The sequence below is a fragment of the Melopsittacus undulatus genome, chromosome 2 (genome assembly GCF_012275295.1).
Source record: "Melopsittacus undulatus isolate bMelUnd1 chromosome 2, bMelUnd1.mat.Z, whole genome shotgun sequence".
In the NCBI taxonomy this organism is placed as follows: Eukaryota; Metazoa; Chordata; class Aves; order Psittaciformes; family Psittaculidae; genus Melopsittacus; species Melopsittacus undulatus.
The window spans coordinates 92,438,259-92,463,909 of record NC_047528.1 but is presented as its reverse complement, the minus strand read 5'-3'; positions in this window follow the sequence as shown (position 1 = coordinate 92,463,909).

Sequence of the window (25,651 nt, the reverse complement as noted above, 5' to 3'; positions counted from 1 at the left end):
ATTGCTGAGGGCGCACTCAATCCCCCTGTCTATGTCACCGACACAGATGTTGGACAAGACCGGTCCCAGCACTGATCCCTGAGGAACATCACCCGTTACTGGTCTCCAGCTGGACATTGAGCCATTGACCACAACTCTTTGCATGCGGCCATTCAGCCAGTTCTTTATCCACCGAGTGGTCCACCTATCAAATTGATGTATCTCCAATTTAGAGACAAGGATGTCATGTGGGACAGTGTCTGATGCCTATAATGGTGAATTTTATTGCTTCGGGGCATGGGTGGCAAGGGTGAGGTAATTTCTAGTCTCATGCAATGCCCACAGATAGGGGTATCCTCAGGAGAAATTTTTTTGCTGTAACTTCTGAGAACAGAGGATGGCATCCATAAACTCTGGATTAAAGTTTTATACAGAGCTTTAAAGGTGGCCTTTTCAAATGATAATGGAGAGAGCCTGTCCTTTTCTTCTGCGCTTTATCTCAGCATATGTATTGTTACTTTTCTCCTAGTTAAAGACAAATAGAAAACAATTTCAGCTTTGTTGGGCATTCATAAACAAAACTTGTGGTTTCTCAGTTATGGAGGAAATTTTATGATAACTTTTAACTTCTCCAAGCTGACTCATGTGGACGGCTAATCTGCATTACAAAGCTCTTCATGGGTAATAAGCCAAATCCCACTTTCATATATGGGTGAGGTGTCACAGATCTCTTCGAACTTGCAACCACAGCAGTTCAAAACTAGAGATGACCCATTCTTATACCTACTCAGAATCACATTAGCACCTCATGACTCATCTGGGACCAGTGCTTCTGTCTGCAATAAACACTGAGTGAGAAAAGGTCCCTGCCCTTAGGGATTTGCAACCAGACATACAGAGAGCACAGAAATGCCAACAGAGGATTAGAAGGTAACTGAGGGCATAGGACATTAAGTGGTCGTTATTGAGCTATGTTATACTTCAGCCAAGCCTATGTTTTTCAAGATTATATCACTTCATATTCTATACTGTATTTTGCAACATATGTCTGTGTGGGCTGGTTACCTGAAAGCACTTTCAGGGCAACGCAGATTGAAAATTATGCCTATGCTTCCTTCCAGACATTTTTGCGTCCTTAAATCACGGTTGTGGGTGAAATTCCAGGGCAGGAAGATGTATCAACAGCCCCTTTCAGAGCTAGAGCCTGGCCAGCTTAGGGCACATGCCACAGTGAAGATGTGGCAGCACAGGCTTCCCAGTGGTGCCAGGGTCTGCCTTATGCTCCCAGGGCTCCCAATAGGCTACGTTTGATTGAACTTAGCACATATATTTACAGTCACCTCAGCTGAAAACACTGCTGGTGCAGGCATTTTCTTTGGCAAGGTGGTTTCTCTGAAGGCATGGGGAGTAAAGCATTCCCACTCTGATCCATCAGCATTAGGAACTGAACACTTGCTCTACCATCTCAAAGAAATCCCTAGGAAATAAGGGCTCTGTGAAAGCCTAATCAGGAATAAGATCAGGTCATTTTATTCTATCAGGTGTTAAGATTTCCCTGTGTCTCAGGAATCTGTTGCTTGAGCATAGTGCACCTAGTGCATGGTAGTCTGTCCTTATAGTTTGCTGATGGCCATCTGGGGTACACCAGCATATTCAAACCATCCCTACCAGCATGTTAAATATGAACTAGAGAAGTCCTGCACTTCCTGGAGCAGCAGAAATATACCCTGTGGCACCCAAAACAGCACTAGACACCTGTGAATGGGCAGAGTACTCCTTTCTCACTGTTTCCAACTTTAAAAGCCTGGCGAGTAACTTACTGGGCAAAGACCTGGCCTCCACACAGCAGCATGTGTTACCTGAGAACATGATAACATTTCCTGCCCTTTCCAAATGGAATATTCATGGAAACTCTGAGAAAACAGTCTTAAAAGGAATCCTTTAAAATTATTGCCTAGGTGTTTGACACGTGCAACAAGCAAATAGAAAGTTATGTGTAACATGCAGCCAGATGCTCCATACATGCATCGCAGTGAGAAAGTGAAGCCCATCTTCACCTTTGTGCAAGGTGACATAAAGAAGAACCACTGCTGTCAGGCTGCCCTTTCCACACTGGGAAATTCTGCCCTGTACGTGCAGCAAGAACCCTTTTCTCTTTAGTCAGGGATGTTGTAACAACATTTGCCATTGTTTACTTCAGCTCAATTTTCTTTTGTGTCTCATGTGTCCTGAGCCAGGATGGAGGCCCTGTAGTCATCAGGGGTGTTCTGGACTCTGTTACAAACAAATGATGAATTTATGCTTTGATTTAGTCTCAACCAGTGGAAAATAAAAGCAATGCTGATGTCTCAAGCAGCAATCTTGGCAAAAGTTGCCAAAAAGACACTATCTGGGAAGGTCTGTGTAACATCCTGTTGGATTTGTTAATCTACAAACTGTATCACAGTTGGTAGTGTGAAATTTCACTGGATTTTTTTAGAGGAGTAAGCTGTTGTCTTGTTCATCAAGATGTGTGAACCTTTCACGTTGGGGTGTAAAAGAAGGTTGCTGAGGAAGTAGTCATCTTCTGGTTAAAAACGCTTAAAAAGAAATTAGTGGGGTTTAAAATCATACTCATTAAATAAAATTTGGCATACATAACTGAAGTTCCTCAGTGTATCAGGCAATGTTCTTTGTTCTCTTAGGTATGCACTCTGCATATGGTATTAACTCTACTGAGCATCTGTGATTACACCATGGCAATAAAGTGTAATGTAATTGTTTATAAACACCTTACTAAATATTTGCTGGGTTTATACCTTCAAAAATAAAAAGATGGAGAGATTCACCCTGAAGACCAGTATTAGAGAAACTCATAATTTGTTTGACAAGGCCATAGGCAAACAACAGAAATATAAACATAAAAAAAAAAATCACTGTTCTAATTTTCTCCACTCTTGCAGCCCAACCTTTGAGAGCTCAGTAATCTTGACATTTCAAGTTGCTTTGTTAGCAGCTAAGGGAACTTTAGCCTGGAAAAAAGGAGGCTGAGAGGAGATTTTATCACTCTAAAACCATCTGAAAGGAGGTCGTAGTGAGGTGGGCATCAGTCTCTTGTCCCAGGTAACAAGCAACAGGACAAGAGGAAACATCTTCATGTTGTGCCAGGGGAGATATTAGGGAAAATGTCTTCACCAAAAGGCTTGTCAAGCATCAGAACAGGCTGCCCAGGGAGGTGGTGGACTCACTGTCCCTGAACATATTTAACAGACATGTAGATATGGTGCTTAGGAACATGGTTTAGTGGTGGACTTGGCAGTGCTAGGTTAATGGTTGGATTCAATGATCTTAAAAATATTTTCCAACTTAAATGATTCCGTGATTTTACAATTCTGAGACATGCTCTTAACACCCATTGGCAGGCATGTCCTTACAGCTCATGTCAGACAGCTTATCCACTTTTTGATCATATTACAAGAGCATGGCATGAAGCAGATAAGGTCCTGTAAGTGTCCTGCTGTGCCTGTAGACCACTGTCACTTACTTCCCAATCCCATAGGAGCCCCTTCTCCCTGCTGGGGCTTCACTTCAGGGCTGCTCTGACACAGAAGAGAAGCTGGTCAAGGAATTGGGGGCTTGAGTTGGTCTGGAGAAGCCTTAGTTGGGCTGTTAAGAAAGGAGGGAATGCTGTGTGCTCCTCATGGAAAACAGCCAGGTTAATTTTTGAGAAGGAAAAAGAAAGGCATTGACTGTATTTCTTACTTGCACTCAGATTGACTAAAGCCAGCCCTGGAAACATCATCTTCAGGATAGATCATACTTGTTTAAGAGCTGTTTGGTATAAGTGGTGTTTCTTTAAATTGCTTTCACCACAGAAATAAAACATCACTACCGATTTTACATATGGGGCACAGAAGTGAACAGCTATTTTCTTTTTACGACCTTGGCAATAGGAATGTAATTGATTAAATGCCTAAACTCCAAACCGACAGAGACTTGGCAGCATGCTCCCTCCTGAGGATGCTGGATTCACCCCAACTTTTAAGAAGCAAGTAACACTTTCTTAAATTCTGAGGGTGCTGGAGAGGACTTTGGGCTTTTCCAGCTACTGTCACACTCTCACCTTTCCTTTCTCCTTGTCCTACACACACATACAAACAAAGGATATTCACAGCATCACTCAAGCGCAGCTGCATGTTAGCTCCGGTCCTTGTTCGCTGTCATGTCTTGAAGTCCCCGTTCATTCACTTTGCTCTCTTCCAGAAAAATAATTGATTTAGTCTTTGTGGAGGCAACATTTCCCTTCTCACTTTCCAAGGGTTTGCTGTCCATATGTTTACTGTTTTCCTCAGTGGTCCGGGTGACCCTATAACCTGACCTATCTGTAACCCTTGTTTCCTGTTTCAGATAAAATACTGCTAAATGGCTGACAAAAAAAAAACCCCACAACCTCCTCGTCCAACCCCCCAAAGAAACAAAACAAAACCCAACCCAACCAGCTGATATTTTTCACTTGGTTAAAGATAGTAAGCAGTCAGCTTGTGTTGTAACTTTGATACTTTCTCTCTGTGACATCGGATCCCTGCTAGCTTTAAAGAGAAATGTTACATCACACATTATATACTCATTTTTTTTAGGAGCAAAACCCAAACAGGTTGTGTTTCTGAGCCATTTGGGCCAACTATTTTAAGGGATTAGGACTAGACATCTGTGCTACACCAAGTGCTGTGTGTGGTCAGGGCAGGGGTGGCCAGGTTTAGGTCACAGCCTTAGGGTGTTGCAGGAGGGGATGCTGCCATAGGATGCTGCAGGTGGGGTATCCATAGAGTGCAGGTGTAACCTCTGCCTGCCCTGAGGCATCCCCAGCAATTCTCCAGATGGAGGTGGGGACAACCCTGACACCCCATCGTTGGCAGTAGGACTCAGCTCTCTGCAACACAGGCAGCAGTGAGAGCACTGAGGTGCAGCACAGGCTGAGTGAGGGCTGGGCTGATTCCTGTGTGAGGCTGAGGGAAGCCAGCCTTGGCTAGTCCTCGTATTTCATTAACGTAGCCATAGCTTACAACACACCCTGTTACAGAATTTGCCTGATTCTTCCTCGTTTAAGATGCTATTTTCTGCTCCTTATCTCTCTATCAGCTACAGGTTTCCTCTAAATATTTACATACATATGCATATATAAGTATACCGCACACACATTCAAGTCTTTCCAAGGAGGAGGCCAGGAAAAGCTTTGCTATACCCCTATAATAGTTTTTTTTTTTAAGTGTTTTCAGTTGTTTTCCTTTAAAAGCTCCAATTATTGTAAGACAGCTACACCAGCATGACTCTGAGGAAAACATGGTGAGAGTGACCACAATATTTGGACTTAAAGCCAAGTTTTACCCAAGGGGAAGCATGAAAAACCCAAACTTCCATGTTGGCTAATTAGGCAGACAAACCTCAGGCATGAAGGCTGGAGGTGGAGTTTGTTGCCAGTGTTTTGGAATGGGAGCCCATGTTAAGTATAATTGCTGTTAATATGAAGTTTTTTCCTCTTCTTCCTTGCTTTTGGGTGCTGGTGGGCATGCATGTCAGAGCTGACCTGGGTGTGGGGGGGTTGTTGCTATTCTTTATCCTTGACCAAAAACCTGAACCTGCGTGAGCTGTGTTTCCTGTGATGGGAGCCAGGTGAGATGCTTCTGTTGGCTGCTGTCATCATGTGAAGATACTCCCCCCAGTTATAAAATGTTGACTTGGAAGAGCTGTGATTATTTTGAGCTGGTAATAACACCTTCTTGTGCTTGGGAGTTTTAATTCAAGTAATTGGAGTACCATATTTGGAGATTCAATTTTATTTTTGAATCTGTACTCTTGTTTGCTTTCTTAAACATGTGTAATTTTTATTACAAATTGTTACGAAGTTGATGAATAGGTGTTTTACTTTAAAATTTATACTTTTTTTTATCAAATTAAAGCAATAATATTGCCTGAAATCTAAATAATTAGAGTCTTATTTTTCTGTTAGGAAAGAGTTAATTATATACTTCCTTATCACTGGATAATTTATTTGTTTGTTTGCTTATGGTTTGTGGCATGTTCTGTTTGGACAGAAACTGGGATCCAAATAAACTACATGTGACACCTTCTTATATAATAGTGATTATAAGTTAAATATTCTGGACACAAATTGTGAACCTAAATGTTTTGCATTTGATTCTGTTTAAGAGAGAATTTCATATCAGCAGTCATTTGTATGTTTTCAGGTCTAGTAGGTCTCACCCCAACATGCAGTTTTTCTGTTTTATGTAGCTTGGAAGAGGAAAACTGCTTCTTCAGCTTGCTGTTTCTTTCCAACATAGCATAGCAGAGTGAAGCACTGATAGTGACGCGAAGCAAAACTGTCTTCTCTCAGAAGCTTCAGCAAGTTCTGCCTCCAAGTGCTCCACCAATGGCTTCACTTCCCTTGACACTCCCGGGGCAAACAAATATTGTTTCCTGTTTTTAACTAGTTGCTGAATTTTATCATCTAACTCATTGTGTGCAGAGAACAAATGTACAGCTGAACATACATCAGTTTATAAAATGTGTTCAATTACATTTTTAATCCATTTTGTATTTATTTAATTCTTGATGTTCCGTCAAGATATATGACTCTGGATTGTCAGTGGCTACTTGACCTCTCATGAATTAATTTGGCAATTTTAAAGGGAAAGTACCATAATACTTGTTCTACATTCACGTCGAACATTAGGGAGAAGCTTGTCATCCTGCAGGAATGTTGGGTCCTGGGCTGCATGGCTGACAGCAAAGAGGGTCCTTCTCCTGTACCAAAACCCAGCAGTAGGACCTGACAGGATGGCATGGGATCTGAGGTATCTCACCACATCTAGTGGCCTCTGTGATAAATGAGGGCAAAAGAGGCAATTGTGCAGGATGTACTACAACAAATCCTATGTCAATATCCATAGTCACTTTTGTGGTGTTTCTAATTATTATTAGCTCCTATATAAACCAGCTTCAGGTGGTAAATAAGGTTAATAAATCTTTGGGAAAGTTTTCTGAAGAGGTCATGCTGCCATTTGTTATACATTCACACATACAATTGCAAGTCAACTGTGCTACAGCTATAGTAGAGAGGATGATTTAAGCTTATTAACAGAAAAGAATTCATAACTTTTTATTTATAAATAAAATAAACAACCAGTCCAATTTCACATGTAAGAAAAAGTAGATGAGATTGTTTCTATTTTATTTTTAATTAAAACCTTTTCTGAAAAACAAATATTTCCATAAACCTGTCATTACTGAAAAAAAAAAAAGTTTATTATTAATTTAATGGAAAGCTGTCATCCTAGACCTGAACTTTTGACCAAAACCTGTGGCCAAAACAGAGCAGTATGTAAAAATTTTTGATAAAAGCACCTGAAGTGGCATGGTCAGGCTTTCAGCAAAGGAGTGGCCCAAAGACCTGCCTTATTTTCGCACTGACATCTGAATTCCCACTTCATCTGCTGTCCTACTCCAAAGCTGATAAAAATCTTAATGGGCTAATTCAAGAACAAATACCTTTGCATCAGATTATAAGTATCTATCTGGTGTCAAAAGAGAGTCAGGGTGTCAAAAAGGTATTACTTGTATGATTGTCTCAGGTCTGACAAGAACTTGCTCATCTTTCAGAAAGGAAAATCTAACAGAAAGCATCATGATAAAATGATGGTTTTTGAAATTTGTCTTTTAAAAATGTCAGACAATTTTCTTTCTGAAGCACTGCTCCAGAGTCAACTGAGAGTTCAATAGTTTCCAAGCGTGTGATGAAACAACACCATGATGGATAGGAGAGAGAAGAACTGAAGGCAAGATGGCAACAGCTAAATGTGTGGTTTGAGTGAGTTCAATATTAATTTAGGAGATTGTGGTAATTTCAGACAGACAGAAAGAGAAAAGGGTGGGGAGTGCTGCAGAGATGATTCTTCTAAAAGCTAATTTCTATATTAGTTAGTATTGAGAATGGACTTGATCTACCCACGCTTTTCACATTTTGTAAGGAAAGTATACTTGCTATCTCAAAACAGTGCTGATTTCCTGAAGCAAGTCACAAATGTCAGTGGCAAAAGCACCATCAATTTCCAAAGAAATGTATCTGAATTGATTACTTTATCTGCTTCTCTCAATCTATGTATGGCCAGGTATAAAAGTCAAGAGATTCACAATCAAATCAAAAGGATACGCTGCAGCTCTCTCCAAAGTGTTCCATCAGGGTGGATCCGCAGCAGAGTTGGGTATGTCTTATCTTCCATGGAACACAGGCTGAGAGCAGCAAGTCAATTCTTCTAAGAAAGAGAGCAAGTTATAGAGAAACAAATGAAAAACTACAGAATTTTGAGCCGTCATCGTAAAAGCTTCCAAGGCTGAAACACAGAAAGACCTATCATGCTATCAAACAGATATGCTTTTTGGTTCAGATTTGTCTGCAAACTACATGAGCATACAGCTACGTTGGTCTAATTATTTGAGGATGTGGCCTTTTGAAGAGCTGCATTCTCTTCTAAAGGAGAGACTTTTTAAAGTTAGGCATTCCGCAAAACAACCTGCATGGTAAGTGCACTCTGACATTCACATGAATTGTGTTGTTTAAAGTACACAAAAAATCTTGGCCAATATCCATCATATTCTAATAGCTATAGTTCATGGAATGAGCATTACACAGAGCAGAAATCTATATAAAAGCTTAAGAGGTGCTTTTCCCCACATGCACACACAGTATACTGCTGCTGGACAAATAAATAAGTATAACCCACTGGACTTGCAAATCAACTTCTTTATTGTTAGAAACAAGTGAAAATGAGTTTTTGCACTATTGACCCCAGACAGGCTGGGCATGGGTAAAGGCAGGTCAGTCTGCTACTTCCTTTATAGCTAAGCACTGATAACCCCTTTAAAACCTCTGACTGTAACCTAGAGATTGTGGTAAGAAGGGAATAAGAAACACGGGGGTTTCCTTTCCTCTCCTGACACTCTACTCATGACAAAAGCAAGTGGAGCCAAGTTCAGAGAAGCCCAGAATGACTGTCAATGCTGAGTTCTGACAAACAGGCTCAAGCAAGTTTTGCTGAGGCAGCCGGACGGATTATCCTGCCCACCCTCCCTACACATCCCCCCCACCTTTGCCTTTGGGTAGTTACAGCAGAGTGGGTGGTGTGAGAGAGTGAGTTAGTCCCTCTTCAGTGCAAAGGAAGTGCATAAAGTCTGGGGGTGTTTCATCTAGAGAGGCTGGAGGAAGGAATTACTGCCATCTAGCATGAAAAGGGCTGCTGCAAAGGAATTAAACTGTTTTCAATCTTGGCTAACAGAAATTGAAGGGGGCCAGAAATAGTTGCAGAACAGGAGGATCAGATGCAGCATAGGCAGGCTTTCCAAAACACTAAGGGCAATGCATCACTAAGAGCTTTATAGGTTATATCTCCACGAAGTACAGCAGGAATGCAATATCCAATGTGCACTGTGCTTATACTGTTATGGAAGGTCTGTACAGCAGTAGGCGTTCAAGTCTCTTTCTGCTATCCATCTCTTCACCACTGCAAATTAACTCTCTACAAAGCTTTGATGTAAAGGGGCAAGCCAGCATGAGTACGTCACTTCCAGATACAGATGAGACATTAACAGCCAAATGAGAAAACCAGCAGAAAACCAGACCTCAGCATTGCATCCATAAGTTAAATAACACTTTTCTTCATGTCTACATTGTGCTTTATTCTCCCTTATCTTTATCTATCACTTCAGTATTGGTTTTCTCATCACTGAACTCAGCATGAGAAATCCCAAGTGGCTAAAATCAGGTATTATCTCAACTAGCCTTCATGAGTCTAAAACCACCACAAAACTACTCTGGCTGTGCAGGCAGGAAATAGCTTGTACACATGGCTAATGTAGACCACGCCAAAGAGAGAAAATGGATTTAAAAATGTAAAAAAGAACCCCAGCAAAACAAAACCCAAACTGCAGCATGCTGTTAATTGGCACCATTGAAATACCAATGCACATGTTGTCCTTGCAGTGGAGGGCAGGCTATTGGTATAGTATGTTAAAAGATGTCTGTGTCTTTCTTTGTAAATAAATTGTTTAGAGTTCTCAGATTTCTAGCTAAATGGTTATGAAGTTTATCAGGGCTTGCAGATAGTGTTGGTTCAAAATAGGAACTTGCAATTACCACTCAATTACAGTCCTTTGAAATCAGACAACAAGGCACCATTGGCACAGCCCCAGGAAAACATTCAGTACAGAGATACTAATCAAGATGCTGCTCCTAACAGCTAACAAGAAATTCATTTTAATACGTTGTACACTGAGTAGTTTGATGTTGTCAGATCAATTTGCCCCTTTGATTTTGCAGAGTCCCTGTGAATCAAGTGTAAGCTAAGGCTCTGATTCATTCCAGCTATTCCATTATTTACTAGCATGTCAGAAGATTTTGCAACTGATCTTTTGTGAGAGATTTAAAGCCTGCTGTCCAGACAAGGGAGGGAAGGCACCGAGCAAGCTGCTGAACTTAGCCCACCAGTCATCCATGTCAGATCCACAGAGCTTTGCTTCAGAGATTTTCCCAGCCCAGAAGATAGTGGTTGTGGGTACAGCTTGGCTGGACTTTAGCATGGAAAATGTGCTCTGTTTTCTAAATAACAGGGACCTCTCCCACAGGCACTGCCTGGGGGTGTTTTACATCAGGGGTCTAAGGGAACATGCAACAATGAAAATGAACTGGAAGACATGAGATGACTCAAGAGATGAGACGAAACCCGAGCTGTACAACTCAAACAATCTCTTCTCTGTTTAGGAGGTCCAAAGGGGCTCACCTCAGACCAGGAGAGCACTTCAACACATGTATAAGCAGGTTGTCATGAAAAGTGTGATGATATTGACTACCGGATTAGCTTGAGGCTGTAAATACAAGGCAAACAGATAGGTGTGATATTGCTCCCCTAGAAATATTTCATAGAGGTAAGAAGAAACAGATTTGCTTCTGATTTCATCATAATCTCATAATCTTGCAAATGCAGAGAAGGATATCTTCCATGTGAAGTTCAGATTAGTGGAAACTATGAAGCAGTAGTGGAAAACTTTTCTACAGAATCTGAATTTGCTCATCTAGAAACACAACAAGACAGTCACAGAAACATCAAACTTCAGTACCCTATACAATACCTAAATTGAAATGCACAATCAAATAGATGCTCAGAAACGGTTAGTTTGTGCCTTTGTATTTTGCCAGGCTTAGAGATTTGGAGTGCTGAAAAGCAAAACTGCAACACAATTGCAAGATAACTGGAGCAAGAAAATATTTTAAAGCCTCATTACTCAAAATGTAAAACACTTTAGTTTTAAAAAGTGCCTCTTAGATTCTTGTCTGAGTCTAAGCTTCTTCTTTTGTATGAAAATAGAGACTACAACCATGGCAAAGGAGAAACCTCTTCAAAATAAGCCATGTTTACCAAACTTTCCTACAATAAGCACTGTTATCACACTTTTTTGTAACACTTTCAGCTTGCTCCTAATGTTCTCCTGCACAGCTCTGTGAAGCCTGTGGTCCACTGAATTTGGAGATGGTTTTGCATGGCAGTTGTCAGGATGCAAATTGCTGGACATTGGACAAATAACTGGATGAATCATTTAATGCTGTCATGGGATACAAGGATCAGGGCTTTTTCCTGAGGTGATGAGTTGGGTATTTAGGAAAAAGGTCTTTCTCAATTCTCCAAAAGCCTTTCACCATTCAGCAGGCCCTTCCACCTTGTCCTAGCCCTTGACCATGAATGTGGGTGGCCCCATGGCATTGCTGGGGTGTTTTAGCTGCAATGACCATGCAACACTGGAGGGAATGATTTTGCTGGGTTTCAATTTGTAACAACAGGAGCAAAGCCATGGCAGAAAGCAAGGGAGTTTCCTCCCTCTTGCTGTCTCACAGAAGTCAGTTCCTCATGCCACTGTTTCCTGAGAACTGCACATTGATGTCTGAGGCTATTTACAGCTACTTCTGCTCAAAGGCACAGATGTATGTAATGCAAGATAAACAAATGGCATAAAACAAATACCAAGCTGTCTGTTCATGATTTCTTTCCCAACAGGAAGAAATCATCATCACTCTGCAGCTATCGTCTCCCTCTGTGCCCCTCAGCGATGACAGAGGAAGACTGTGGTTTGCTTAAGTTATTGTCTGTACCTCTGTTTCAGTACTGCTGTCACTGGCTCCTCAACTTGGTTCAACTTCTGGAGAAGAACTGAGAAAAAAAAATACATTTAGTACAGTCTGAGTTTCTCAGTTTTCATCTCTTGGCTTGGACTTCTGGTCAGGTTTATAAAACCGAGGTGGGGAAGAAAGTATATTTTCCAGTAGACTAATTTCTCCTTTGCCAGCTGCACTGGCTTCCTTCACTGGCTTCTGTCTCTCCTTTCTTGTAAGTGAAAAAATGCCCTAACCAAACCTCCCCTGGCTCCCTGAAGGGAAATTTTAGCCTCAGTTCAACAGGTTTCTCCACAGCCCAATTGCTTATATGCATTCCCAGTCTCGCTTGCTAACAGCTGGAAGAGAAAGAATGGAAGGGGCCATGCACAAAAAGTGGGATGAGGAAAACAGGTGAATACAGGACAGAAATTGCTGGGCTCAGGAGCAGACCTGCACTCTGCAGAGCAGACCAGGAGGGTGAGGGTAAACTATGTTCTGGTTTTACTCTCTGGAAGCTGAGAAAAAGGGTTGATAGTACCTAAGTCAGACAGAGCTCTAGGATGGCAATCTTCTTATGCAGAGCTCCTCAAGGAAGGATGAAACTACAAAACTAAAAGGGAGGTTATAAGCAACACGGTCCCTATTAGTGGGTGAACAATACAATGCTTGGTGAATTCTGCTTCACAATGATAGGAAAAGCCGACATCGAAGGATCAAAAAGCGACGTCACTATGAACGCTTGGCTGCCACAAGACAGTTATCCCTGTGGTAATTTTTCTGACACCTCCTGTTTAAAACCCAAAAAGCCTTGGTGGGCTCACGATAGAGGTCACTCGATATTGACCCAGGAAATGACAGTCTTGCTCAGAACATAGCAGAAGGAAAGCTCCTATCTTCAAACCCAGGCTGACGAAGCTCTCTTAGCCTTGTATGGGCTTCCATCTAAGAGAAGGACACTCTTATAAAACCTACGACCTGCGGACTTTGCTGTCACCATCCCAGCTTGCTAGGCCTGGCAGTTAAACCTCAGGTGTAAAGGGGGGGGGGGGGGGGGGGGTGGTTCTGCACAAGCTGCACCTCACCTAAACAATCCCCTGTGCAGGCTAGAAGGGCTTGGCTCTCACTTGTCGGTATGGACAGGTGAGGGTCGAATCGGTAGATGACAAGGTGCATGGGAAGCTGCAGATCCAACCTTGCATGCTGGCGGACCAGTGCATGGGTAGCTTGAGATTACTCAGGAGATGACAGTCCTGGTCACACACTCCCTGATTGCCTAAGCACCCTTTTCCAACCAGACTTGCATATCCCACTCGCCCTTGGTCATCATGCTTGAAGTAAGCGTGGTTAAAACCCTTCCCAAAATCTTCACTCGAGAAGCCAACCCATCAATCATATATATATGTAAATAGAGAAAACAAAGTGACCAAGCAGTAAATTTAAAGTGTTTATACCTGTATTTCCACCTTCCTGCTGTGTCTTCACTGGTGAGTTTCTGGTTTGAGAGTCCTGCCATCAATGTGATGACTTTTTGAATTGCAGCAATGATTGCACAGCCATTCCTGGTCCCTAGGAAATTTTTTAGTCCTTTTTGAAGTCTCAATAGGTGTTTGTTCCTTGCAAACAAGGAAACTCAGCAGCCAGTCTCTTTTACTTTGAGCAACTGGTCCACAACCCTTTCCAGTCACTATTTCTCTTACCTGCCTTCCCTCTCTCGGGTAGCCTTATCTCCATCTCTTTCCACCTGACCTGAGGGAAGAAAAAGACAATAGGAAAGAGAAAGATAAGAAAAAAAACACCACAGAAGAAAAAATAGATGAAGCTTGAGCCAAACATAAGGTTGCAGGACAAGAGGGGAAATCAGACTTGGCATGACCTCATGCTTTGATTTATCACTCTACAGTCAGTACAGTGTTAACCTTTGTTCTCTGTACATCTTCTCTCGTTATCAATCAAACCCTTACAAAGATGTTTTAGCTTGACTGATGACATTTAGGTAAGAGGAAGAATGAAAACAAAAGAGGAAAACAACATTGGAAGATGGAATTTTTCATTGCCTGCTGTTTCTAGAGCCCTAACAGCACTCCTTAGCAGTAAACAGAATTCACATAATTGTTTGTCACTTTTTCAGTGAACAGCTTAACTGCATTGAATTTATTTTAGAAGTCAGCTGTCCTCCTGGAAAACATCTGTGTTTATCAGGAAACTATCTTCCAAAAAGTGTAAGTCAAAAACTTACTCTTTGTTTGCTGGAAGCCAAAAAGACTTATGTGAGAAATTTCCACAGGAAAACAAAGCAAAAAAAAAAGTCTTGTCTTCAGATGGACACAAATTTATAGTCAGATGAATCATAAATGTCACGCTCTGAAGGAACTCTGCCCAGAGTTCCTTTTCCTGCTCATGTCATGCTTCTGACTTTGTGGTTCACTGCTTGCATATGTCCCTGACTGACATCCCCCTAGAAAGTTCAGTGAAATTTCAGATAATTTTTCCCCCACCCTGTGCATGTCATTTGTGTTTTATTACACTTCCAGCTGGGGTTTTCATCTTTCACATACTAAAATGCATTGCCTCAGCTATTGTTCTGGGCTAAAAAATGGGTGTATACACAGAGAGATATGTGCATCTATGTCTATAAAAATCTCTCTATGTGTGTGTGTATATATATATAATGTGTATATATATGTATATAGTATGTATATATATAAAATGGATCATTTTTGTGAGCCAACAGGGTATCTCATAAGGTCTTTTCCTGCTAGTGATGAGCAGAATGCACAACATTTTGTACTTTAAATGGAATATTCTGAGTGGAAGTCACTGTCTGCTTTGTGTCCTGTCAATTTAGTTTTGCCAGGGTAGCAACCTCAACACTAATTTCCCCACGAAGAGTAAAATCACGCCCAGTGAAGGCCCCCCAGGTCCAGAGACTGTGCTTTTGAGGAGCGTACAGAGACAGGGACACTCCGCCTTGCCCGCCGCATCAGTTCGGGTTGAGTGCCCCCTGTCAAGGCTATCCCCCTGTGAGGTACAGCGAGCTGTGCCTGGGGCCTCAGCTCTGTCATCCTGTCTCACATTTGGGCTCATTTATTAAGAGAACCGGCAGGAACCAGCCATGGGGAAAGGGGGATCTCGCAGTGACAAACCCAAGGCGTAACGAGGCTCTCCGCTGCCAGGCCTTGTCAGGGCTGCCCTCCCTGATGTGTGCTGAAAGCAAGTGCTCCATCTAGCCCTGACTCCAGGCTCCTCCGTGCTGGGGGTCACTCTTTGGGTGTTCTGTTTTGCCGTGGTTGGGGTTTTCCAGCTTTTGTGGTGGTGTTAGTTTAAGGCTAGGCACGGGTTTGGGTTATTTAGGTTAAATGAGTCTCCAGTGGTCAAGTACTCACAGCAAAGGCCAGACCACAAAAATCAGCATGATAGTTATTTACCATAACCATATACAAAACCACAAGCAGCAAAGGTTCACTCAAATACATCAGAGACACTGCACATCTCTTTACTAAATCCTGCCTGTTTGTTACACTTTTGTTTGCCTTTAAATACCAAATAAAAATGGAGAAATCTAAGTCAGAAACAAATCAAAGAACAAAAATAATACCAAAGAAAGCAAAGCAAGATTATGACAATCCTTCCCTCTCCCTCAAATCTTTCTCTTTGCTTTAGCTTTGAATTGATTTTACTCCATTCCAACACTGCAGATCAGTGATAGGCAGCTATAAAATTATTTTATTCACTCATAAATAAAATATCTGCACTGTTTGAGAGTTATCCACTACCTTTGACAGTAATGAACATGCCACACATTTTTGTAACCCATTATAATCAATCCAAAGTCCTTCAGTCAGAGGAAGCAGATTCCTGGTGAGATATTGACTCTCTCTGGCTCTGTCAATGACACTGCTCTGCTGATTCTTTGTATAATTCCTATTTCTATTCAGACAACCAGTCTAATCTGACACATTGTTTCGAGGTTTTTCTTCTTTTTAAAGGGTTTTGCTTTTTTTTCAGTCTTATGAATCATCTTAATTTTTTCAATCAAGACATTAAGTCTGTCTCTTAGTCTTTAGGCTTTGTAAACAAACCAACACAAACATTGAGGTCTCCTTTGATTTTCATTTCCCTTTTCTTTTTCAGCCCTTCTCAACCACAGTATTTTCACTTGACCTTCCCCAATCCTTCTCTTAGGCTCCTGGCTGAAAGTGTGTGTTTCCGATAATATTTCTTCAGAGCCCAGGGAGCCATCCCTCCAGTGAGCTCTGTCCAGCTACTGGTTCCACAGCCAGCAGCAGGAGGGTTTTCCCACTCAAAAAGTAAAGGAAGTTGAAGCAGATTGACATTTCCAAATAATGGGAAACACAGAAATGAACAATTCTTGTAAATCTGACTGGTTTGGCAAAGGGAGCAGTGACCTTTAAAGCTGCCAGGAGGTGGGGAGCTCTCGGACACTTGGGAAGAGGTAGAGCAAGGGACGTCTGTCCCTTTGTCCATCCTTTTGTCCACCCTTTCCAGGGCTCCTTTCCCCATCTGAGCTATTTTTTTCTTCATTTATATATACATAAAGTGATCTGACCTTCTGTGCAATTATACTGAAGAGGGATTAATTCAGTTTATTTACTGCTCTTCTCAGAAAGTTTTGTCATTATTGATTAATACATCAATAAGTGGATTTGTAAAAGCACAAACGTGAGTTAGGTGCTCAGTCACCACATGTACCCTCAAGAAGTTCTCTTTCTGGGCCATGTGGGACACGCACATCTTCATCCTCTAGTATTGTATTTAGACCTGATGGCATTTTCAGGGAAAAAAAAAAGAAAAGCATTCTCACTTGGTCTGAATTCCTTTGCAAGTTGGGGTCAAACTCAGCAAATCATGTCCCAAATGAAAATGAAAGGAAAAATTTTGCAAAAGTAAACTTTGGGGTTTTTTTTGAGACTTCAAAGGTAACATTCACAAGCATTTCAGGAATCAGTCACTTCTTCATGGATACATTGTGAAAGTAACCAATTTCATATCTTGCTATGGATCAGGAGAAGGCTATCAGCTCTGGTTTATTGCACCTCACTTCAGTGTCATAACAAAAAGCCTTTCCTGTTTAAGGAAGGCACTGATTTTTAGAGCTTATATCAACATTTGGACCCAAATTATAATTTTCTTGTTTGTTTTTTTTTTTTTAACTCAGGAACCAAATCAAAAACCTAAACCTACTATTTACATTAACTTAATTCTGGAAATTCCCCACTACCTGTATGAAATCAATCAAAGTTTCTTTTAAGAAGTGTAAAGGCAGAAAAAGAAATGATTGGTTAGTGGTAAAATACATCCAGGGAAAGTGCTGAGTCCTCAACTGAGCAATAGGAAAGTATCAGTCAGGATCTGGGAGACCCCAGGCAGGTTGATAGACTCATTTTTCTAGACATAAAGACAACAAGCAGATGCAAGCGTCAAAACCTCCAGCCCCTGAAGGTCAAGGGAAAGAAAAAAATCAGCTGCTTCTTGGGAGACTGAGTAACAAGAAAGGCTTTAGGAGGGCAACTCATATCTCCCAACCCAAATGTGGTGATATGTCTGGCTTCTGAATTTGCAAAGAACATACAAAATTTAGGTGAGATCAGAGATGCATGAGCTTCTGTTGTTTTAAACTGTTTTGTCTGTATAACAGTGTCTCTTTAGATGGATGAACAACACACTGGTTTTGGAAAGCTGTTCTGAGTCATATCAATCACCAGTCATAGCTGCCTGGAAGGAATTCTCTTTTAGGTCCACTGCATAGTTAAACTCCATGGCTTGAACCAGATGAATAAATAAGGGTAGGCCTATAGTTCAGAGATCTGCTCCCCTTGAGAGAGGTGAGGAACACAAAATCCTCACCAAGTAGTCAGGTAAAATGGCTGATTATGGAGTAGATGCTAAAGGATTTTGGAAACATGATTCAGTGTCCACATAGTGTGGTTTGGGCTTTTATAACAAATGAGCACTTTGCTCTAAAGAGGGAGTTACGTCTTGCATTTCCTAATCAGGTGCTGAAGCAAATGTGAATATTAGCAAGGCTGCATTTTAGGTGGCATGCCTTAATGTTATTTAATCTTCAAATTCAGTGGAATAGACCTCAAGCTAGCACTGCTTCCATAGCTCACACTGGTATTGATTGCTTCTTAATTGCAGAGACATATGCCAGGCTGGTTCTTATTTCTTCCTGCAGATGATGTCAGATCTTAGATTTGAATTTACAAGATCCAGGCTTAACTGGTGCCTTCCTTATCCTCCTCTTTCACCTAGGATTAGGAATGGGAATATCTGTGGTCAGCTATCAACCCCATCTCATTCTGTATCGGGATGCAGCGTGTGGAGGGCAGGTTTTCTGCATGGCAAACCTGAGAAGCTGGCTCCCCTATCTGCGGTTCAGTAGAGGGTTGGCAAGGCTCGGTTCTGCAACATGTGGAGCAGCTCTTGGAAATAGATATCACCTGAAACTGGTCAGTCCCTCCAGAAGTTGGTGATTTACACATCCTTCCTCTACCCAGCATAAACATCTCTGTCCCAGCCAGGAGGAGTCAGGCAAGTGGCAGGAAGGCACCATTCACTTCAGTCAATCTGCCCCAGCTAAGAATCTCACTCTCCAGTGTGCTCTTAGACTGGAGATGTGCATCAGACCATGTTTGAAGTAGCTCCGATTTCTTCTCAAACCTAATTTTAGACCTCCTCTGCTATTATTTATTCAACAATGTGAATGAGATATAGATTGCCTTCATTGATTGCCTTCTTTCCCTTCTCTGTCATTTGCTTATTCTTCCTTGAATATCTCACAACATGGATATTACTGTACTATGTCAAAACTGGAAGAGAAAGAGAAAGAAACTATACTGAATCAGAATGGTTTTTAAAAACTTGTTTTCTAAACCACTTTATTACTATAATTATTTATGTTAGTAACAGGCTGGAGTTTATAGTTTCTTCTTCATATAACTAGTTGCAACTGTGCAGTTCCAATCCACACATTTTTTAACAAGAATAGAAAAATGTGGCTTGAAACTGATCTTGGATGTTCCCCGGCAAATGCCGACTTTCCATTATGTCGCAAGAGCTTACTTTCAATTTTGGGTTGCCACCTGTATAACACTTCTGTCCCCTTTTTATTTTGTTTTTTTCAGTATACTAGTAACTCTGCAGCAAAACAAGTGATATGCCATAAATACCATGTTTCCCATAAATTCCATGCAATTAATTAGAGTAGGAAATATTAATAGTTTATTAGGCTAGCTTTAATGAAGCCAGGAGCATAACTGACAGCTCTTTTCCTTGACTGAGAGGGCTCTGGTTACAGGATCTCGTTAAGAAAAAGGAAAGTCACTATTGGAAGAAAATATGTAGAGAGAAAGAATAAAGAGAAAACAAAGTTAAAGCACTTTCCTGAGAGGACTGCCATCACTAGAAGAGTAGTCTCCCTCCAGGGCACCCCACGGAAGTTTCCTTTTGGTTTCAAATTCATTACAGGTTGTGACTGTATCTGTCATTTCTGCTGCCATTGGTTTCCCCTTTCCCATTGCTGCCACTTGTGCACAGTCAGTAAACAAGTGGAAAACATAAGAATAGATTATATTCTTCTGTAATACCAGAACAAAACCCAGAGACATCACGCCCCACAGAAACCACAGATGCTGTGAGAATGAAAGCCCTTGAAAGACTGGGCAGATATTCATGTGCTAGAGCGTCACACCCTTGGGGCCTCATTTTGCAACTTGCTGCAAAAATGACTGCAAGATGAAGGGATAAAGCAGCACATAAGCACTCAGTGTAATTAGTCTGTGTATGATACATTGAGATATAAAAGGTTGATCATTGCTGTTGGGTTGGGAGTTGCACATTTTCGAGGGAAAGTTCTTCATCATTCTCCTCAAAAAACTGCCACCAGATCCAACAGACACATCTCAAAGAATGGGAAGTTCTTTGCAAAAAAACCCAGATCTAGCACAAAGCTACTACTTTGACAGCTTTTCAGAACAGAATGATGTGTTGACAGTGCAGCTTGGGAAACACAGGACTGATATGTAACTACTCACCCTCTAGTTTTGCTGCAGAAAGGTGCGTGTGCCTGTCACCTACAGCTCTAGCACAAAGTAATTCTGTCAATAAGAAATCTTGGGTACTGTACTTGCACAAAGGTTGCTTGTGTCGAGCCTAGGCATCCAGCCCTCCTGGACATATTCCAGCTGGTTCTGACTGAGTAAAAAGTGGGTTAATTGCTGGATTTCAGGTACGGTATTTTGATGCAATAGACTCTACCTTGGGGTTTTTTCTTTTGGTGAAAGTTAATTTACTTCTAGGCAGCTACCACTAGGCCTGGAACAGCTTGAAATTTGGACATCAATGCACTCAAGGAAGAGAAAATTTCTGTCATATGTGGGAAACTATCTACTGGTGTGTCAAACAAAACCAGTAAGAACTAGGATTTTCACCCTGAGATTTCTCTTTATATAGATTAATCGTATTCTTGTCATGGGGTGTCTGTCAGACAGGAAGGATGCTGATGTAGTTTGTTATAACTCTTGGCAGATAAGGCAGACACATGTTTGCAGGACAGCTTTGGGAGGAAGGATAGAGTCAGTGCCAGCATAGTCTAATCAGAGTGGTTGACACTAGCCTTTTAGAAGTCATGTTCTTCAATTTCTTCCACTTATTATAGATCTTGAATACAGCAATAGAAGTAGACTATCAATTTTTTTATGTTCTGGGTCCCCACAGACTTCTGCAGAGCATGCATATTCAGGAAGGGCATCCATTTTCAGAGGTGTGAATGCATAAAACAGAAGGTGACTCCCTTTATGTCACAGGCTACCCTTACCCTGCTATTCACAGGTAAGGCACTGCAGGACTGGTAGACACTTGCTCCTTAGAGAAAGGTGACCTTCAGGAAAGATGTCTCTTTGCTGTCAACGTAGGGGAGTGTATAATGTCACAATGTGTGCTGAGAGGAGGTGGGTAGAACAGTAGCTTCAACATAATAAAAAGAATGACATCACTGTTTTCCACTCTGACTTTATAAGTAAAATCCTCTAGCATCTGGGCTCTCAGAGTCACTTACTTTCTGCAAAAGCCAGGAAAAGAGACAGTGTGTTTTCTGTAAGGATGTGGAATAGCTGCTGAGCTTTCTCTAGTTTTCTGCAAAGGGTTGGGAAGTCCAGTAGTGCAGTTCTTCCCAGAGGTAGTATAACTCAACATGTCACTAACCCAGGGAAATTCTTAGATGATACAATCCATCTGTTAGCAAGAAAAACAAGGGTAGTTCATACCACACCTGCTGCATCAACTTCATGCTCTTGAAGATACATAATTGTGTAGGTTAATTTAAAATAGCATATAGTCCTAAGGACAAGGATTTCTTTAACTTTATTCCTTCCGGTTTTTAAAGGAATTATAATTTTGGAATGATATTTAAAATTGGCAACACTTGAAAGACATCATAATGATGCAGTGTCAATATGGTTACTCCATGATCTTGACAAGAAGTTAATAGCTGACAAATTCCAGTGCCATCTGACAGAAACACCTCAACCAAATTCAGCTGGGAGCTAACATGTATGTCTAAGAACATTTACCAATATGAAATGCCAGTTCCAACAACTCTCCACAGAAGCAGCTTCATTGGGGAGCCCTTAGTCAAGGCTAACACACTGTGTAATGACTAGGGGTCATTAACTCAGAGGGTGATCCAGTGGAAATTTCTACAGTACAGGTGTTTGTGTCAGCACTGATTGCACAATTTTCTGCTAGAGTCCTGAGAGAAATAGACTCTTCTAGGAGACAACTTGTCTCTTCTTTGCAATAGATCTTTGAATGAGGTGGACTGTTTGCTACAGGGCCTCTTTCTCTCTACTCAGTGTAAAGATAGTTCAGACAACAAACTCAGACTTAGGTTGGCCAACACCTAAGGTCAGATCTAGAGGATTGCTAAGACTAGATTGGGGCAATACATGCCATTGCCAAGGCATGCATACCTCTGAGGGCAGCAGAGCAGCCCCACTGCCTGTATTTTCTCTCCCAAAAGCCCTTGGAATCCATCTGGCTGCTGCTGCCTTGGACACAAAGGTTGGCAGCTTCCTCAGGAGTAAGCTGGCTCACCAACGTTTAGCTTTGGGTTATGTCTAGGCTCTGCCCTTTTCCTTCCCTTAGCAGAAGGAGCACAGTTTGTTTCATATTCACTTGATAAGAGGAAAGGGTTATCTTTATCACAGACTGTCATGTTTAGTGATCCATCATCTCCTTGATGCATGTTGCTAACCTTCACGAAATGTCCCCACTGTTATATAGTCCTGCTGTGAAAGCCACACAGGGGTGTTGAACAGTTTGGAGAAGTCCTCACATAGTTTCTGTCAGCCTGTTTTCCACCTGGGAAGAAACAAAAATGTACATTCAGTCTGTGGGGAAGAGGTGGAGCAGTATGAATCCAGTGCTTGCAGTCTTACCCCAATTCACACCCTCTTAGAAGAGCAAGGAACAAGTAGGTCCTACTCCTACTACTCTGCCCCCTTCCCTGTCCTGCCAAACACTGCATGGCAGATGAGTGCAAGTGAAATCCCATCTAAGTCCTGGAGTCTGGAGGACCTGAACCACATGCCTGAATTGAGGAATTCTCATTCTTTGTCATTCTAGGAAACCTTCCTCCCCAAAGGCTGAACCTTAGACCACCCTGTGCCACAAGCATGACCATATAATCAACCCAGCAACAGCAGTGTGATACCTCCCCAGGACTATCACAGTAGGATTTAAATCATCAATTTAATTGATCTCCTAATTGTGGGCATCTCTATCAAAAAAATATTCAGTTGGCGCTACAGCAACCATGACTCAAACGTACAAGAAAGCTTAGTTTATGAACATATTTCACCCTGAAAAACTGCTCTCCAGAGTTGCTTTAGTCAGCCAGTAACATGCACATTATCTATGTAAAATATCAACCACTGACAGACATAATTACTGAGTTTGTATAATGCAAAGGATAAGTTATATTCCCGTGTGAATCCTGAAATGACAGTTTGTCTTCATTCAGCCTGTGGTTTCCCTTGCCAAGCTCATCCCTGTGAAGTGGCTACATGTGCAGGATGACAGGCGCAGAGGTTCCTCACTGTAGTGGGTGAAGTGGAGGGTACCTGAGGTCTAACCACAGAGATTTGATACATCTTAGTGGTTGCATTTTTAAACTCTCTTTGCCCAGTGTCCCAAGGGAAGTACTGTGTGCCAGTCCCACCGCTGCTATCAAACCAGCCATGAACGGCTGTTACAGAGGCTCACAAACTCCTGACACAGGCCTGATGTGTAGTGTATGCAACTGGAATGCATGTCAGGTCAATGTGTCAGACCCATGGCAACTCCTGGCCAAATGGGACAGATGACCTAGAGAGGTTTATAAACAAGTGGAAACACAAACGTCCTCAGAGCAATTAAATACACAGCTCTTCACAGTTTAAAGATGAGTTTGATGAGGAATAGCAACTAGATACATTGGTTACTGTTGAAATAAAATGTGCAGGATGTTTTCCATGTTCAAAAATTATAACTTGACAGCTGCACAGATCCTATTTCTCACGCCTCTTCTGTCAGCGTGTGCTACTTGCCACTGATGCAAGCAGAATGCCGGTTCATATGGCCATACATCCATTGTGGGGTAACCTTTTTGTATACGGCAATGACACTTGCAAAGGTGTTTTAACCTGAGCCCTGTACTTGCACACTGCCAAAGCATTAATCAAATAACAGCCTGGCAGAATGATACAAACTATATCAAGCTTCTTTCCACTTGATAAATTACCTTTTAGCATCATATAGTCCATAAAAAAAAAAGATCTGGTACTCTGTGGGCCTTCTGATTTTCTCCATTCACTGTGTAAAACATAATGACATATGCCTATACAGCTAATTAGACAGATAACACTATTTGCAACATAAATAATGTTATATGGCTTTTCTCTAGGGTAAGACAATCAAATAAAGGAAAGAAATACCATACTTGTGTCTGATAGGGTAGACAAGATACAGGAAGACGTAGTAAGGAAAACATGCCTTCATGATGTCAATTTTTCTGAGCTAAAATGTTGTGAAAGCTTGCTTGTTTGCACCACTCCCAGCTTAAGGCCAAGTTAATTACAGCATTGCAATAATAGTCTTCAAACTGAATTTCAAAGCAACATGTCTTTGAAAGTTCAAAAGTTAGTGCTGACTAAATCAACAATTGTTTATGGAATAAAAAATATGAAAGAATACAGGGGTAGTTCATTTAAGTCCCTTCCAATTCTCCAAGTTCTCTGCGTGCAAATACCATGTCTCAAAGGAGGGCAGCAAGAGAAACTGAACGGCACCTTTTGGAATCAATTACTAATTTGAGTGATTCACTCGTGATATTTGCAATTTATTATGATGTTTGCCTCTGCATGCATCAGATTAATTCTAAACAGAGACAACCTAAATCTTCCCCCCTCTCAGATGGAGAAATCACTGCCACAGAGTGTCACAGATACCAGAAATATGAATAATTAGGAGGAGAAAAACCTCATCAAACAGTATTTCACACCAAGATGCAGATGCAACTTCTGGCTCTAAAATTTCAGGAGTCACACATTGCTGAAAGCTGGAAGTACGTACACTTGTCAATGGTAACACTGAATGCTTGTTCTCTCTAGTGTTTGCTGTTAGTCACTGCTGACAGCCAAACACTGACTTTTGGTCTTACTCATAGTGGCTCAGATTTAATTACCAGAATTTTAAATTTTTTTATTAACTACAAATTTCTGAAATTTAGACACAGTTTGCTTGTCTTCCCCTGCTTTTAAATCATACTTTTTTTCCTACAAGTCTAGGTTTCTGACCTCCATGAGGATATAGATGTGGGTGTGCCCATAACTCCATAGATAACATCAGTCTCCCAAAACATGTATTCCAGGACCACCTGCAGGTTTGTCTCTGCCTTGCCAGATTTAGGATTTTGCCTTCTCTGATACATTATGCCTCTGCTGAGGACCTGTGCCATTAGTTAGGTAGGTAGTTCAGCATATCCCACAGGAGTAAACTTCACCCCAGAGAGTGGGCAGGTCCAGCACAGTTACATCATATCCAGGAACTTCTGCAGTTTCTGTGCAGTTCCATGTTCTAAACATTTTTCCTCTTAAAATTAAGGGTTGCTTTGTGCTCTGTCTCAGTTTCCAAGCTCCTGTAGCTCAGCACAGGTACATCAAGTTCAATTGTGACAGCAAGGCAGGGCTCATCTTCTCCATTCAACAAAGGAAAGCTTGGGGTTACCTTCATGAATAACCAGTGAGTAGGTCAGATACTGACCTACAGTTTACAACCTTCATGATTTCCTCACCGAGCTATTCAGTACGGTCAAAAATTGTCACTGTTACTATTTGGCTGTTGTCACTGATGCAGTTGATTCCTCAGAAAGTTCAAGAACTACATCTACCTGCCAGAAAGGAAGGGAGGAGAGCACTTCCCAAGGAGCTGTAGCTG